Source organism: Phalaenopsis equestris, unplaced genomic scaffold (assembly GCF_001263595.1).
Source record: "Phalaenopsis equestris unplaced genomic scaffold, ASM126359v1 Scaffold000002, whole genome shotgun sequence".
Taxonomy (NCBI): Eukaryota; Viridiplantae; Streptophyta; class Magnoliopsida; order Asparagales; family Orchidaceae; genus Phalaenopsis; species Phalaenopsis equestris.
In genome coordinates, this window is record NW_018164444.1 from 50,761,954 (window position 1) to 50,775,668 (window position 13,715).

The 13,715-nt window shown below is 33.2% G+C and overlaps 1 long non-coding RNA gene across 2 annotated transcripts in view; it reads right to left on the minus strand.

Annotated features, from left to right (window-relative positions):
• Positions 1 to 5,042: 5,042 nt before the first annotated feature.
• The window catches only part of LOC110021475, a 12,936-nt gene continuing 4,263 nt past the window's right edge, over positions 5,043 to 13,715 (minus strand). Inside the window, exons 2-4 of one of the 2 annotated variants that reach the window (XR_002293655.1) lie at positions 6,557 to 6,709; positions 5,274 to 5,355; positions 5,043 to 5,177 (exon numbers count right to left, since the gene is read on the minus strand). This is a non-coding gene — a long non-coding RNA (uncharacterized LOC110021475). The remainder of the gene's footprint in view (positions 5,178 to 5,273; positions 5,356 to 6,556; positions 6,710 to 13,715) is intronic. The other variant, XR_002293656.1, reaches the window with a different exon arrangement.

The following is a 13,715-nucleotide window of genomic DNA, read 5'->3' on the forward strand; positions in this document are numbered from 1 at the left end:
GACCCCCCCCCCCCCCCCCCCCCCCCCCCTAATCGTAAGCTAATTTTCAAACACTTATTTCACACTACTCAAATATCTTATTATTTGATATCTCTCTCAACTAGCTCGTGATAATAATTGTATGATCATTTTTTATGCGAACGGATATCAAAAAAGGATCAGACTAATCAACAGCTTCTCCTTCAGGGTCCCTACAGTGATGGGTTGTATTGCATTCACACCAATCCCTAAGTATTAATCTCGGTCACCAATAAATTGAATCAATGGGATCATAGGTTTGGGCAGGCCAGTCAACAAATTCTACAAAGTATAACTAAACAACACAATTTACATATTTCAAACAATTTCTTTTTTTTTTTTTTTGTGTTACAACTAAATGCCATAGTAATTCTTTCTCTAATTCTACTAGTTCTTGATGTACACCTTCAGCCTAGATCATTCAGGTGTATGGGGCTCATCCCCAACCGCTCCTGCTCAAGGATACATATATTATGTATTTTTCATAGATGACTTCACCAGGTATACTTGGATCTATCCATAGATACACAAATATGAAGACATTACTCACTTTTCCAACTTCAAAAAAGTAGTTTAACTTCAATTCAATCAAAGAATAAAGGCTATACGGATAGACAATAGGGGATAATATGTTAGTCATCAATTCAAAAGACTACTCAATACATCTAGTATTGAACGAACTGTCCTTATACCCCACAGCTAAATGACATGGTTGAACGAAAGCACTGACTTATTTTGGAAACCACCAGAGCACTCCTAGCAGACTTCAGCATCCTCCATCCCTTTGGCCTGAGACAGTTCTTACAGTTGTTTACCTGATAAATCGACTACCATCCAAAGTCATAGATCATATCAGTCCCTTTATGGTTATATATCTGACTACAATCATCAAGAAAACTACAGCTGTCAATGTTATCCATGGTTAACACCAATTCACAAAAAATTTTTTTTGTAGTGAGATATAGATATTCATCAGTTGATGTGGTATATATATATAAATCAAACATGAGAACGATCGACTAAACGAAAAATAAAACGAGAAAAACTCACACCAGAAAAGAACACAGATTTACGTAGATACGTCTACAGAGTTACAGAGAATTTTACTACTTAAGAAATTTACACCAGTCGATCACCTTGGCTTACAAGAGGAATCTCTCACTCTCATTTCGTTGCTTTCTTCTTCTATCTCTACTCTTCTCTTCTACACCGAGATACACTGAAGAAGATAAACTTATAAGAAAAATAAACTCAATTTCTCTTCAGTCACAAGCCACCAAAAAGAAGCCAAGGGAGAACAATCTTCTTTTTTTTCTTCTTCCTTCACCCCAAGGAACTACTTCTTGCATTTTCCTTCCTTTATCCCAAGGAAACTTTCCTATATCCCGAAGAAACCAAAGAAGAACACCGTGACTTCTAAAGCCCAAGGAGAGCCATCCAAAAGCTTGTATCACGAACAGGAGGGAGCGAAGAGATGCTTCGCTTCACAAAAAGGAAAGGCGGGAGCAGTTGGCGCCTACGGTTCGCGACTAGACGCTTCGCTTCGTGCGCGGGAATGGGTGGAGGCGAGATCACTAACGAGTGATAACGACCTTTCGCGATCAGAAGAACGGGAGCGGGAGGGGGTTTGAACCGAGCTCCAGCATAACAAATCTCTCACTTGAAGACTAATACACATGCTACAACATCTCCTTCCTCGAACTGATATCCTCCACTAGCAGTGTCGCCCTTTTCTTCAAACATGAATCCTCCACTGTGAATCCTCCAACTTGAATCTTTCACCTCTGCAACTCAAAGCCTTGTATTCATGTAGAAGATCAACTGAAGCTGTGCACACTTCAGTTTTTCAAGAGTACACCTTCAGTCAACATATTAGCAGGGTCCAAATAGCCTTGCACCTCCAAGCTATTTTTTGAATTACTCGTCTCTGCTTACAACTCCCACTGCATGAGCAACATCCTACCTCTGTTGAAAGTCTTTTTCAACAAGTCTAGTATTGTACCTTTTACTGCCATAAAGTTCACTCTTCACCTAGTACACCCACTTGTTCTGTAATGTTTTCTTCCCTAGTGGAAGTTTTGTCAGCTCCCACTTGCTCGAAATTTCATCTTACAAGATTTCTTCATAGCTCTGTAGTTCTCCACCATCTGTCTGTAGAACAATAGAAATGGGTGTCCCAGACCCAACATCCTCTTCACTTCCATCATCAACAAAACTATGAACTGTCAACAATAGTTCATTTTGTACTTCTTCTGATACCATATTTACGCTATCATTCTTCATATTATTGGGATTCCTGCAATTCCTCTTTATGTGGCCAACCTTGCCACAATTCCAGCAGTGTCTGCTAACTATGCTGATCATACATTGATTTTGATCTCCCTCTATTTGAGTCATTGTCCTGTGATCTCCCTCTGAAATCAACATTCAGTATCGAACTCGTACCTGAGATCTTGTCAGAATCTTTCCTGCGAACCTCCTCAGTCAAAATCAAATCACAAATATCATCACATTTCAATTTAGATTTACCTACAAAACTGCTAACTACCATCCTCATGATTTTCCAACTATTTGACAACGATGCCAACAATATCAGCGCATGTATCTCATCATCAAAATCAATTTCAACAGACAACAATTGATTTGTGATAGTATTGAAATCATTCAGGTCACATTCCACCATCTTCAAATTGAATAACTTCTTCATCAAAAACACATTTTTATTCGCCGATGACTTTTCATACATATCAGATAGGACTGCCATAAAATCTGCAGTCTTCCTCTTTTTGACAACATTATGTGCAACGGATCTCGATAATGTCAATCGAATAACCCCCAGAACTTATCGATCCAACAAATTTCATTCGACGTCATCCATCCTTTCAAGTCTTTTCCCCAATAATGGAAGATAAAGTTTCTTCCCATAGAGGTAGTCCTCTATTTGCATCCTCTAGTAACCAAAATCTGTGTCATCAAATTTCTCAATCCCTGAAACCTTCACTTCATCTACAGTCATCATTCTTCCTCAGATCTGAACAAAACTCTGATATCAGTTGTTGTGGCGAGATATAGATATACACCAGTTGATGTGATATATATATAAATCAAACAGGAGAATAATCGATGAAACGAAAAATTGAAAGAGAAAATTTCACACCAGAAAAAAACATAGATTTACGTGGTTCGACAAAGTGACTACGTCCACAGAGTTGCAGAGAATTTTACTACTTGAGAAATTTACACCAGTCGATCACCTCGACTTACAAGAGGAATCTTTCACTCTCACTTCGTTCACTTCGTTGCTCTCTCTTCTTCTCTTTATTATTTTCTCTACACCAAGATACACCGAAAAAGATAAACTGACAAGAGAAATAAACTTAATTTCTCTTTAGCCACAAACCACCAAGAATAGGCTAAGAAAGAACAATTTTCTTCTTCTTTCTTCTTCCTTCACCGCGAGGAATTACTTCTTGCACCTTCCTTCCTCTATCCCGAGGAAACCGAAGAAGAACACCGTAACTTCTAAAACCCAAGAAGAGTCATCTGAAGGTTTTTATCACGAACAGGAGGAAGCGAAGAGATGTTTCGCTTCACAAAAAAGGTAAGGCGAGAGCGATTGGCGCCTGCGGTTCGCGATTGAACGCTTCGCTTCACGCGCGGGAATGGGCAGAGGAGGGATCGCGACTGTGCGCGATCGGAAGGGCGGGAGCGGGAGAGGGTCTGAACCGGGCTCCAACATAACACAAACTTCAGCATCCTTACCTTGTGCCTTTCTTGGATATCCCGCTCACACTAAAGGTTATAAATATTTTGATCCCCCCTCCATCGTACATACTAACCAAAAAGCTTCAACTCCTAACAAGTCTGCAACTCACACAGTCCCTACAATTCTTCAAGCTCCACCTCAAACTGAGCCCACATCGCAACCCACTCAATTATCCAAAGTATCCAAAGCCCTCACTGAAAAGCCACCTCCACCTAAGCACACCATGATTACTTGATCCCAAAGAGAATTCCTATCCAAGCGACACATATTTGACCTGCTCCATGTCCAATCCGTCCAAACTGAACCCATCACCTACAAACAAGCGACCAACGATAGTAACTGGAAACAAGATATGAGAGAGGAGTTTCAAGATTTGCTAAAACAAAACACTAAAACACTTGTTCCTACACCAGTAAGTGAGCCAATAATGGGAAGCAAATGGACATACAAGATTAAATGAAATAAAGATGGATCAGTGGCTAGGTACAAATGAAGATTAGTAGATTTGGGATATTAAAAGGAATATGGACTTAATTATAAAAGATACTTTTAGTCCATTTGCAAAGATTCCTACTACAAGAATTCTTCTCATTATCACTCTTCATTTTCAGTGGAAAATAATACAAATGGATGTCTTTAACGCTTTTCTCGGCGGTCAACTTCAACAAAATATCTATATGCATCAACCTCCATGTCACAAAGATACCACATATCCTAATCATGTTTGTTTATTACAGAAATCCATTTATGAACTTAAACATACACCGAGACAATGGAATCAAACTTTCACCAAACATCTTCTCAAATTTGGGTTTCACATCAGTAAAGCTTATTACATTTACATCATCGGTCTCATATACTTCATCTTCTACTTTATGTAGATGATATATTATTAACAGGAAATAACAACGATTTGATGTAGCAACTTCAGCAAGATTTGTAGCAATCCTTTTCCATGAAATTCCTGAACACTATCTACCTATCTCGGTATCACCATTCAAACTACTTCTTGTGGATATCATTTCAATCAAGCAAGCTATATGAAAGACATTCTACATAGAGCTGGCATGAAAGAATGCAAATCTCTACCCAATCCTCAAAAACTCTCATAGCTCATCAAAAAATTAATATTTCCAAAGTAAAATAACCAACAAATTGACAATATGAAGCATATATTTACCATCAAAACAAGTATAGAAAATAATCAATAACATCCATTTCGGCTATCAATTGAAACAAACATTCTGAACATTGCTGCAAGAAACTTAGTTATGTGTATAAAGCAAACAAATATTTAAGTAATTAACAGCAAAAGCTTAGGAAGTGCTTGGAATAACATTAAAAAAGTGATGAACCTCATCTTTGTCAAATACGCCAACATCCGTTCAGCAAACTGAGCAACAAACCGGATGAAAAATCTTATTATCATTATAATCCTGATGAAAATTACCACAATCTGTAAATTTTTTAGATTTCCATTTGCTCTTACCCTGCTCCCTTAAGATTGATAATTTCTAATTGTGCAGTTTACAACAAACATGGCTCTGTACTGGATGGCATATTTCTCATGCCTGCAGCAAAGTTCTGTCAAGAACTGTAGAACACTTTTTAAAAGAGTTAAATGAGAGGAATTGAAAAATGGAAATGACTATTCAATTCATAAATGGTTTATACTCACATTTTTATTAATAGGTATCTTTTTTTTTTTTTTTTGTTAGTTAGATAAACGATACAAGTAATAATTTTTCAAGGAAAAATACTGCAATGATATAAGTACTAATTTTTTATTAAAATTAAAAAACATTCAATTTAATTCAAAAGAACAAAGGTTGGTTGAATAATTAGTGGGGAGAGTCGTACTTATATACACAATCAAATTACAGGTAATACAGTCATGCGGGTAATGACATAAAGATAGAAAAACCACCACAATATTAGAAAATTATAATAAATTTATGCCCGAATGAGCAAAAATGAAGATGATTATGACTTTCATACTAAGAAAACGAAGGAAAACTGTATATATATATATATTTTGGTAGGCCCCTAAGGGTGATTATATAAATGTCTACTCAACATAAGAAAGAAATATCATAATAATAACAATTATCTAATAATGTGTATATTGTAGTCCGGATTTAAGGTGAATTAATGAAGTGCCCTAACATGTCGAACTGACTGGGCAAATTATTCTGGCAGAACATGTTTTGAAGTAACATATTTGTCAGTTGAAGTCAATAGTGCCTATGAGTAAATTTGATCGTCAATTTGATCTCCCCTTCCCCTATTACTGAGAATATTTAAATCAGGACTCCTAATTTGAATTTAATCATGCTGTTTTTTACTATACGATATAATTAAATTAATTTTAATTAATCAAAAACTTTATAAATAATATATATGATATATGCTATTATCAATTTTACCATAAAATTTTTTAGAGGATATCTGTTGACTACTGAACAAGTATCTTCATGAACATAAATAAATAAATTAGATATTATTTAATTTTTTTTCATTAAACACTTGATTTTTAATAAATACTTATTTCATTTAATTTAAGCAAATTTAATCACAAATGCTTGCATAGGGCTTTGAATATAGAGCTTTTGTTGAAAGAAAAAACTCTCAACCCCCAAATCAAGATGATATTAGCCCCTCAAACCAACTAATTGAGCAACCCAAGACTCCTGCCGGTCAAGAACATACAAGGAACCAATTAGAGCTTCAAATTGAATTCAAAGGATTGCTCCTGAGGATCAAACGACGAACCTGTAGCAACCAAAAGCTCGGACCTGCTCTGTAACTGAGGTAATATTGGAAACTTCAGTATTTGGTCTATTGTGAAAGAACTCTTCTTTTTCATAAGAATTTGACCATATGATAGACTGTTTCTGTGATTGTGATCGTTTTGATAGAGAAGTCCTGGAGTTGGTTATTCAGTCATTTTAGCACATGAGTAAGAATAAAAACTTGAGGAATAAAAAAATATACTGGAGTGTTGTTCTATTTAAAATAACATAATTTTAATATTTTTTAAATAAAAGAATATAAATATAATTATAAACAATATTTTATTTTAATAGTAAGTTTTAAACAAATTATCTTGTATCTTAATGTATGCTACTCTAAATATTATACTATCATAAATAAAAATAATATATTGTAACTATAGTACCCCAGTAAAAATGATTAGTAAAACAGATACCAAAAAGCCCCAAAAATAACTTTTTAATAACACATACGTATTGCTTAATGTGTTCCAATCAGATAAACAATCTCTCATTTTTTTAATACTTCCAATGACCATATAAATAGAAAAAAAATATATTCATAAAATAGAATTTTGAATGCTCTTAATATAATGAAGACAGTATTCAAAACAAACATAAAATAAATTCAAAAAATACACTTGAATATCACATTTCAATTTCAATAATAATTCAAAAAATATATATAACCGTCCTTAAGCATCTTTTTATACAAATATTGAAAACTTTAAATTATTTGGAGAGGCAAAATAATAATATAATAGCTAACTTAATTTTATAAAATAATAATAATAATTTTAATTACACTTTCTTGCCCAATTATAAAGGTCTAAGAAGCTTTACATTGCTTGCCTATTTGTGAGCATCCAAGAAGCTCATTACACTAATCAGTTAGTCTCTTTGAAGTAAACATTTCACTTCTCCGTCGACCCCCTCAGCGTTTGTCGGAGAAGAGATATCCTCCACTGAACCTTTTTTCGGTGTATATTATGTCACTTCGTACCGGTACTTCTGTCGTTTTTGCTCCACAACCGTAGTAATTAATCAATTGACCGCAATTATTTTTCTCTGCCACATCCGCCGAATAGATTTGATCTAATAGTCTGACATTCTAAGCACTTCTTCTTCTTCTATTAATAGCTCTCGCCCTCTCAATCTCCAAGCCCTGTCTTTCATCCCCAATCCTCTCTTTAAGCGCACTACCATTACCGATACGCGACATTCGAAAGTTGGAGTCCTGGTGATAATAGCTTACATGTTATATCATTACCTTATTTTTTTTAGTTGTTTGTATCCAACTCTGCACCCATTTTCACCCCCTTGCCAGCAAGCAATTAGGTCATTCCTTTTCAATTTCTCCAAAGAAACTTAGAATATTGTATCAATAAAAAACGCAATCATTCATTGCCCTATCCTCTGCCCTCAAGTCGTGTCTATAATTGATAATCTCATCAGATTATACGATATTCGGTCCGCCCCTCATGTTGCGACTCCCATCTTCTATTATCGTGCTGTCAGATCTCAAGGTGACGGACAATTTTCTTGATTCTAGCAACGCAGAATGCTCTGTATGCATGGAAAATTTCAAGATCTAGAAAGCAGTTGCATTGTAAGCACATACATCATAAAAAATGCATTGCACGATGACAACAAATATGCAAATCGTGTCCAATTTGTTGCGATAACAGTATTAGTAATCCGCAGCCGGTGATTTCTAATATTGTTACTGATGAAAAATTGACAGATAACAGAGAGTCGGGTTTCATATTGGGAAAATTTAGCATTGTGCTGCAATGACCAGTTGATTTAGAGGTTGAGTTAAAGAAAAGTGAAAGAGATTAGAACAAGGCTCTAAGAAAAGGAACAAAGTTAGTATTGTCATGAGATCAGTGGCCCTATTTGAGGCTCCTTCAAACGTAATTTTATTTTCTTTTTTATACTTGCGTGCGTCAGAGATTTTATTTATTTTATTTTGTTTATTTTTTATAAGAAATAGAATTTTTAAACTCAAATTATCAATCCCTTACGGTTGCGTCACACTCTCTAGTTATGAGGGGCTTAACCCTCACCTCTAGAGAAATCTTGATCCTCATAATATGACTACTAAGTCAACAATATTAAATGTAGAATAAATTTTATTATCTTATAGTAGACAATTTTAAGTATTGTCATTAATCAACTTAACAGATTAAAAATAACTATTTAAACTTTTCATATGAATTGGTAGGAAACTATTTCTTTTTCAGCTCTTCCTCAGGTGGAGTTTATCCATAATCATTCTATTTGTTAGTCCATATGTCACAATCCATTTGAGATTATGTACCGGTGCAATCCACTTACGCCTTTGGATTTAGTCCACATATCACTGTTTCACTTAGAAATGATGTCGGGGGTTCAAAATTTGAGCAGGCGATGAAGGAACTTGTTAAGCAGAACATCAAGTATCTGAAACAAACCAAGAAGCTCATGAAAGTTATGATTTTCAAGAAAGTGACCTGAAGTCCTGCGAATTCATATGGAAAGCTTAAACCAAGAGCTTATGGTCAATTTTAATTTGTTAAGTTGATTAATGATAATGCTTATAAATGTGATCTACTTAAAGAAAATAAAATTTCTGCTACATTTAACATTGCTGACTTAATTGTCATATTCTGATGACTTAGATTTCTCTAGAGGTGAAGGTTAAGACACTCCTAACTAGAGAATGTGACGCGTCGTAAAGGATCGAGAATTTGAGTTTAAAAGTCTTAATTCTGTTAAAAAAAGACAAAATAAAATAAATAAAATATTTAACACGAGTACAAAATAGAAAATAAAATCAGTTTTGAAAGAGTATCAAAAGGATCACTAAATCTCTGTACAACATTAATTTTGTTTCTTGTCCTATAGTCGCATTCACATATCCAGCACTTCTCTGCAACTCAACCTCTAAATTGACTTACTATTGCAGCACAATGTTAAATTTTATCAACATGAGATCCGACTCTCCGTCACCTGTCATTTCATCAGCAGTAACAGTATTAGAAATCACTGGTTGTAAATTATTAGTACCGCACTCCCGATAAATTGGACATGAGTTGCGTATTTGTAGTCACCGTGCAATGCATTCTTTATGATATACGTGCTTACAAGACAACTGTGTCGTCACTTCCTCGGTCTTGAAATGTTCCATGGATACAGAACAATTTGTGCTGCCAAAAGCAAGAAAATCCTCCGTAACCTTAAGATCTAGAAGCACGTCAATGAAAGACAAATGCACAACATGAGAGGCTGACTGAGGGTCGTATAATCTGATGTGATCATCAATTATGGACATGACTTGAGGATAGGAGAGAGCACAATAAATGATTGCGTCTTTGTTGATGCAATAATCTATATGGTTTTGGAGAAATTAAAAAGTAATGAAAAAATTGTTTGCAGTCAAAGGTTGACAATGAGTGAAGAGATAGGATACAGACAACTGAAAAAAATAAGTAACGATATAACGTTTAAGAAAATATCACTGAGAATCCGACATTCAAATGTCACGTATCGGGTGATGACGGTGCGCTTAAGAAGGAGATTATGAATGAAAATCGGGACTTGGAGATGAGTAGGCGAGGGCTATTAATAGAAGAAGAAAAACTGATAATGTCAAACTATAAGATCAAATCTCCCCGACAGATAGGGCATAAGAGAATTAATACAATTAATTGATCAATTACTACGGTGGTGGAACAACGAAGATAAAAATACAGATACGAAGGAGCATAATAAATACCGAAAAAAACTCGGTGGAGACATCACTTCTCAGACGAACGTTGACGGTGTCGCCAGAGAAGTGAAAGATTTACTACGAAGAAATTAACTGATCGGTGTCCTAAGCTTTGTTGATGGTCACAAATAGCTGAGCAATGTGAAGTTTCTTGGACATTTACAATTAAGCAGGAAAGTGTAATTAATAATATTATTATTATTTTAGAAAAATTAGATTGACTATAATATTCTCATGTAAATTTGATTTAGATAATTTAAGTATTAGGTAAATATGTAAAAAAAAAAATAAGTTTGGTGTAATACAAATTGTGATTAATAACTCATATTATAATATCTTAAGATAATAGAATTACTGTGAAATCTATTTTAATTATTTTATCAATTTATTTTGATATTAACTTTTTTATTTTATAACTATCAAATTTTGTTAGATAAACAAAATATTTAAATAAAAAATATAAAATGAATTGTTATTCATGATAGAAGTTGTACCAAAATAAATTAATTATGATTTTCTCTTAATGATTTGATTGTGTCACGAATAACATTTATAAAAACAAAAAAAAAGTTAATATATTGATTTTGCACTAAAAACTTAAATAAAAAAAAAAATTTAAAAAATCATTAAAATTTTTACATGAAACACTTATAAAGAGGAAAAAAAACTCAAGTGACGTAACCAAATTCATACATATTTACATATGTAACACCTAAATGTTGATTTTTATATTAATATTATAATTTTTTTTCTATCAGATGTAAAATATATATTTTCATAGATATATATAAGGTGAGATATGTAAAAGTTAAAGTTTAGCTATAAGATATATAAATACGTAGGAATGACGTGGTGCATATACAAATCGTCCATAAGAAAAAAAAAAGATTCACATACATAGCACTTAATTCCTATGTATTAACATTATCTAACTTCTCAAATTTAATTTTTGCGTATATGTTATATATTTAAATAAGTAACACCTAAATTTTACGTAATAAATTTATATCAAATTATGTTTATGAAAAATAGATCCTTTATATCATATTAAAACATTAGTATTTTAATTTTTAAAAAATTAAATGCAGAAAAAGGACTCTCTTTAAAATGAGAGCTAAATTGATGAAAAAAATGAGAGCTAAATTAGTATTTTAATTTTTAAAAAATTAAATCCAGAAAGGACTCTCTTTTAATTTTAATTAGTGAGAATCTCTTTAAAATGAGAGCTAAATTGATGAAAAAAAAATTTATAAGAAAAAGGACTCAGAATAGATTAGAAATTGACCGCATCAAAGTCATTTAACTGGAACTGAAATTTAAAAGTACGGAAATTTACAGACATACCACACAATTCTTATGTGTTTGCATATCTAACACCATATTTACACATATAACACATTCGTCCTAGGCATGAAAATATGTAATTCAATTTTTTTTTTAAAGAAAGTGAAGTTGTATTTTTTATGTGATATTAAAGATTTGAGTGTTATGCATGTAGATATAAATGTTTAGGTGATAGATATGTAAATACATAAGAATTGTGTGGTGTGCATATAAATGCCCCTTAAAGTATAACTTAAAAAAATGCTGATGATGAAGTATATGTCTAGTTGAGCTACTTGATCAATTATACAAAATATATGGAAAAATTAGGTTTGGACTAAAATGGAGAATTGCCTGATGATTACCGCAGGGCAAGAATATCAAAGAGCTTTCAAAGGTAGATCTTTAAAGCCACAATAAAGATGTCTATACTATTTGAAAAAAAAAATTGTATGATATAAATTCATTTATACAGGATTTCATATGCACCATTTGTTCGTAAAACTGAGGAAAACTTCACATGAGCTACCAAATATTAGCGGGCAGCAAACAATTACCAAATAATTAGTATTTAAAATGGAAATAATAATAATATTAAAATAGATAAGTGGGTTATGAAAACAAGAGAAATGATTTTCTAAAAAGACAGTGAAAGTTTCACCTATTGCTAATAAGGTACTAAAAAATTGAAAGAGTTAAATATTTAGGCATATATAATGAAAGGTAGAACAGGCACAAAGAAGCTAAAAGTGATAAAAAAGAAAAGAAAATTTTGAAGGAAAAAGAAAAAGGAAAAGTAGACTGAAGATAGCATGTCTAGCATTTGTGCAGGAAAAGTGCAAAACTAGAGTCAGCATCATAGGCGAGATTCATAAAACAATCCACAAATCATTGGTGTTATCAACTTCTTTCTTATGCTTTCCTATCACCATCCTCCGCCATAGTCTTTTCAGTAACAAGCCAACCTCTACATCAAACTTCTACATGATTTACTTGGCTAAATATAGCTCATCAATCTTAGTTGTGACCACTGTGGCAAAATGGTGATTATTTTCTTAAGTTTCACATATTAGAGAATCTTCATTCTCATGCGGGAGTCCATCCTATAACCCATTTTTATTTCATTATTTTTTTCCGATCCAAACTATTAAATTCTCTCTATCAATGCTCTCTAACAGTATTCTTTGTCGATTCTCAATCATTACTCTCAACGAATGCTCTCTATTGTCGCTCTCTATTAACGCTCTGTAACAATACTCTCCCTCAACCTCAATAATCTCGATTGATAATCTCGATTGATGGATCCATTAAGGAACTTACCCAAGTCTTTGCTAGAACAAATATTGTTGCTAACTCTTTGCATCCAATTCACAATACCATCTCTTTGATTGATTGGACATGATTCCTTACGTCAATTGATTGGACATGATTCCTTACGTCACATGCAAGCTCATGGCAACAACTCAAGTCATTACATCTCAAAATTTAAATTGGCATCTTCTATGCCACGTTAGGTTTGCAAGAGAGTGTAACCAAATATATTAACTTATGGTAGGAATCACTACTAGTTATAATTGTAATCTATCATAATTTTGAAGATATTCACATTTAAAGTACTTTCCTTTAGGGGTACTTACATACCACCCAAATCATATGTATTTAATATCTAACGGCAAAATTTTATTTTTACATTCATACCACCCAAATTGTTCACATCACATCAAAATACCACCATTTCAACTTTTAAATGTGAAATACACCCATGTAAAGTGACATGCATGCAAAAACTGAAGTTGATGTGCCAGATATGTACATACATTAAAATTGAGTGGCATGTACTTAAATCTTGAATTAAGTTGATGTGTCATATTTTAAAGTTATGGGAGAAATTGATCATAGGTTAAGACGCATTACAAAGATTTCTCATAATCAATTTGGATTTATGCCGGGCAGGTCTACTATGGAAGCTATACATTTATTGAGAGGTTTGATGGAGAAGTTTAGAGATAATAAAGAGAATCTACATTTGATTTTTATTGATTTAGAAAAAGCTTACGATAAGGTTCCAAGAGATATCCTTTGG